Source organism: Cynara cardunculus (genome assembly GCF_001531365.2).
Source record: "Cynara cardunculus var. scolymus isolate 2C chromosome LG 5, CcrdV1, whole genome shotgun sequence".
NCBI classification, from domain to species: Eukaryota; Viridiplantae; Streptophyta; class Magnoliopsida; order Asterales; family Asteraceae; genus Cynara; species Cynara cardunculus.
Genome location: NC_037532.1, coordinates 3224377 through 3230080, shown reverse-complemented (window position 1 = coordinate 3230080; position 5704 = coordinate 3224377).

The following is a 5704-nucleotide window of genomic DNA, read 5'->3' as shown; positions in this document are numbered from 1 at the left end:
CCTCCCCCTCCCCCTCTCTCTCTCTCTCCCACACACACACACACACACACACACACATATATATGTGTGTGTGCGCACGCGCGAAGGATTATGTGATAATAAGAGATATATTAAGAACGGTGAGAACATTTATGAGCTTTTGAATGAGTTGACTTTTTAATTTAACTTCATTTTTCCAACTACTTTTACTACCTTCAATTAATTTCAACTACTTTCTTCTACCTTTATCTTCAAACCGATCTATATTCTCCTCGCCTTTGCAATTCATATTCACTTTTAAATCAATTTAATTAACTTTTACATACATTTTATCACTTTCATATGCATGATTTTGTTAAAGTTTCAATAATGATAATAAAAAGAGGTACACAAATATTCTTGAATTTATACAAGGGTTTTATTCACACCTCCTTAACATAACTTTTATTCTCACCCGTATTATTTTTATCTCATTAATTTTGATTTATCAACATGTTATAAACAAGATGAATAAAATGATTCGGTTTTTTATAAATGAATTAAAACGGTCACTTTTCGATAGTAAAAGTCAAACAATATATACAAATACATTTTTTATTTAAATAATGATATATATGAAGAAAAAAAAAACATATAAAATATTTTTAAAAATAAAATTATAATCGTATTGGGAATATAAGATCTTTTTAATTAATCCTATCTAATTGTACACATCACAAGACCTAATCCGATAAGAAGTTCACATAAGACAAATATTTCATCTTTTTATATCATAATATTAACAGCTGTATACCTTCTTGAAATTCTTTGCATCCAAGTATTCAAATAACTTGATAAACACATTATAGGTAAAAAATTGTCACATCGTATAAAAATTTGTACAATTTTTCTTGCACCATATGGATGAGACAAACTCATGTCCTCGCAACACACTGGTGCGAAAACTTCAATTCATCGTATCACACTGTGCGATATACCCAACTTGTCGCATTCAATGGATGCGGTAAACCAATTTGTGATGCGACAAAATTCACTCATCGCATCACACTTCATCTCATCAATAGGATGCGACAACTCAAAGTTATCGCATCATACAGATGCGACAACCCCAAGTTATCGCATCATAAGGATGTGATAATTATGAACACTTGATCAAAACCCATATTTTAGAACTCAATGATATTACCACCATTATCCTGGTATACACCTCTCCTTGATATGTCATTCTTATCCCAGTATATACCTACCTTGATATGTCATCTTTTTTTTTCCACACATGATATAAACGTATCAAAAACCCATAAATAAGGAAAGATGATAAAAATTAAACTCACTTCATTAATCACGTAGATGAAGATGAAATAGCAACAATATCTGACGTAGAAATCACAGAATCAATTTCAATTTTCCCTCCTTCTGTTTAGGTAAATGTGTCCATAATTTCACCTTCGTAATATATGTATTCAAATATCTGTTTTTTTAATCAGATAAGGATCGAAATACGTATAATTTCTATTTGTTTTCATGGTGACGTTAAGTTGATAAGAATAAATATGAATTAGTATTAAAAACATAACTTTTTGTCTTATATTTATTTATTTCCTTACTTGTTGACATATTATATGAAAAAAATATAATTTATTTTAATTAAATACAAATTTGAACAGTTTTAACTTCTATTTCTTGTAAGGTTAACTTAACTGACAATAAGATTCAGAACTTTTTCGGATTCTCTTCAAAAATCATATGTTTTAGTACTGCAAAGTCACTGAAGATTTTACTGACGATTCTCCAAGGATTCTAGGATTAGTTAATGTGTGTACAAGTTGACCTGGACACAAATGGTTAAACAAAAGAACTGGTATATTTTTCACTGACATTATGTATAAGTTACTGGTCAAAAAGCAATGAAGTTTATATTAGTTGTTATTTGGCATGACGATTATTTGTTCTCTCAATAAATGTAATGAATGTTCTATTTTCCTGTTTCGTCTATACAACAATACACACACCCTCATAAAGGACACACACGTATAAGGAATAATTCTGGAATATAAACCCACAACTTGAATTCAAGATGATAAACACGTGTAAGTTGTCGTTTACCAAACGCTTACCGGGATAAGCGCTTACCAAGTCAATTTACTTTACCGGATGAATATGACTTCAGACTAAGAATCTTACCCGGTAAGAGCGAAAGTAAAAATCTCGAGTCTTACCCGGTAAGTGAGGACAAGGACTCTTACCATGGTTAGCGCTTACCGAGATAAATTGTTGCATACGAAGCGTTTTAGTGAATAAAATCTTGCCCGTTATACGACCTGGCACGCAGCTTAACCCGCGAGACTGATTGTGTCCCTGCACAACCCTGCTCGAGCTCTACAGCTCCATTCTCGTATTTTCCACCGATTTCTACTTCACTCAAGTCGAGGATTCATACAAGGATTAACATATTTTCCACCGATTTCTACTTCAATTTGCATTTTTGATTTATAACAAAATATTAAAATTATAGAGTTTCAATCATCTAAAATCTCCTAATTTGTATTAACCGGTCTAAACTGTCGATCTAGACTAATGTTTATCTGGTTCCATAAATATATCTATTATTTCCGAATTCTTAACGTTAATCATAATAAATGAACTATAATCATCTTCTATACAGATTTTAACAAACAACCTTTTATCATTTTTCATAAATATCTCGATTGTTTTATTTGTATGAATAGTAATCTAAACCTGAGTTTGAAAATTCCAAAAATTGCACTCTCGATCTCAAGTCCCGTCTTATCAGTTACTTAGAACCTGACGTATCAGAAAACAAGAACACAGTAGATCTTCAATAATCATATACATAAAATGTTGCATATGATTTTGAGATATGTTAAGATACGAAATTTATGAATGTTTTACAAAACAAATAAAAAATGCAAACGAATAAAGTAAAAGAAAAAAGATAATATAAATAAAACGTATGTGGGAGTTTCACATGTTGTGTCTCTATTTATTTTAATTATATATTTTAATTAAACAATTTATAAATGTATTGATCCAAAACATTTGAAGGTTTGCTTGATTTATGTTAAATTAATTTAATCTGAATATCCAATCTGCTATGTAAGTCGATTAATTTTAGAGGGCCGCATGTTTTGCGGGTAGTCTGGAGTTATCGCATTTGAACTTCCGTGGCTACAAGAGAATTTATATTCCTCTTTAGATTCGAATCTGGAACCTCCAGGTACTTTTGATCTTTAGAGCTCATGCTCAAATCAATCGGACACCACCCTTGTGGTTAATAAAATTAGTTTACAGTTGTTTACAAAACGTTTACCTGGGAAATATTTGTATTTTATTATTTATCTTATTTTTGTGAACATGATAAGAACCGACACAATATAATCACTGATGTAATAATATAATTTGAAGGGTTTAAAAATCAAAAGGAACCAGATACTGTAATTCGAAAAGCAAATTGTTTGATTCCAGCCATTTCAACCGTCAAATACAGAACGAGGGATTTTTTACCACATATTATTAAGGTAAAATTAGTAAGATTGGTTTCTGATAAAATTTCACACTGATTTGTTTAGAAATATTTTATTGTTTTAACTTATAATTTACTGATAGTAAAATGTAACAAACAGTAAAAAAAAAAAACTACATTAACCACATGTAGAATCATTCATCTTTAAATAAAAATGTTTATTTCATTGGATTTTATTAATTTTTATCTGAAAATTTGATTATAAGAATGATCGAGACCTTGCAGATACAACTGGCTTGACATTATTTAGAAAACTATTTTGAAGATAGTTAATTATTAAAATATTTTAAATATTTTAATCATTAAATTTAAAAAACTAATTAATAATAAATTATATCTAAATCAAAGGGATAATATATTTTTATGAAAATAATAATTAAAGAAAAAAGGGTAGAGCAAAAAAGCTTTATATTCAAACCAGTTGTCATGTCCCTATTCCTTATCCATATCATATCATTCAATTTTACCAACTACTACTTTTCCTTTTTCCCTTTCCAAAAATGGAATATTCTTCATTATACCTCACTTGTTTGTTAGTTATTTAATGAGATTTGGGGGTGGTTTACCAAATGCTTATTTGGGTAAGTAGTTACCAAGTTATGTTATTTTATTGGATGAATATGGTAAGAACCAAAAATCTTACCCGGTAAGAACAAGGCAAGGATTGAGAGTCTTAATCGGTAAGTAAGGGCAATGACTCTTACCACGGTCAACTCTTAACGGGTAAATTGTTGCATATAATATTGTTTTTGTTGACTAAAATCTTACCCGCTAAGTAAATAATAGTATTGAAATTTACCGGTAAGTGCTTAGTGGTTAAGTGTATGGTAAAAGACCCCTAAGAGTTTAAATATAATGATTTGATAGTAGCTTAATGATATAAAATATGTATTATTCAATAAGTTGTTAGGACTGATTTATACAGAAAATCAAGTTTTTTTTTAAATATTAACTTTCCTATTAAAAACAAGTTTATTCATTTTATGAAAAAACTCGGCTAAACAAAACATTTTTTTTATTTTTACTGATAGATTAATCCATACAGACTTACTAATGTAATTAATGAAAAACTAACCAAACAACCCCTTAATTATATGTAATAATTTTCATAAACTCAATAAATTATACAAATAAACCAGGTTTCGTGAGTTTTTTATATACTAAATAACTTGTGAAAAATGAGGATGTTTATACGGTATTAGTCGTTAACGTTTCAGTATAAACACCCACGTTTTCACACGGATTGTTTTATGTGTTAAACAACACATAAAGAACTCATTTATAGATTTATACAATTTGCCATGTTGGTAAATGATTATGCATTTACCTACTTATGTAAACTTTACTCATTATTTATATCCTAGAAAGATACTTCTACAATGTAATAAAATACATCTTGATTTTAATGTTTCATTTTATTTTTTTGTCTATGTTCATATTATGATAGGATTTTATGTTTGAATAAATTATAAATTAGAATATCTCATAAAAATCTAAAAAATATATCGATAGTAATGTCAATTTAACTATTAAAATTCTCGTTTTTGTGTAATTTCTTTAATTCAAATTTTTATTACAATTTGATTTTAGATTTAATAACAAAATAATTTATTTTCGATTTAATAACAATATTTTTTTATAGAGATAATAATTAAGTGTTATATTAGAACTCAATGATTATCCTAATTATATTTTATTTTTTTAATATTTAAAATGAGATGTTTATCATGTATTTGATTATGATTATCTACAGTTAGTTATATGAATTCAGAATAGAGCTTTAATAAATTGTATTTATGTACAATTTATTTGTAATATTAAATTTTAAGTAATATGCATCAATAAACAGTACCTGATGCATAAAAAATGGATTTTTAGAGTTTTTTTTATCAGATACCTTATGATATAATATAAATAGTCTTTAGTTACCACTTTTGTAACAATTGCCTATAATAACTCGTTTGTTTTGGAAGGTAAAACAAGCAATTAGATTAACGCCAATAATCTATATATATATTAAAGAAGAAACCACATGCAATGATGTGGCTTCTTCTTAAAACAAGAAAACCTTTTATCTTTTTTCTCCTTTTCTCAAGCTTTTCCTACCCTAATATTTKTTTTTGATTTTTGATATTCACATTTATGATCCTTTAATTAGGTTGTTTCAACCTATTCATGTTC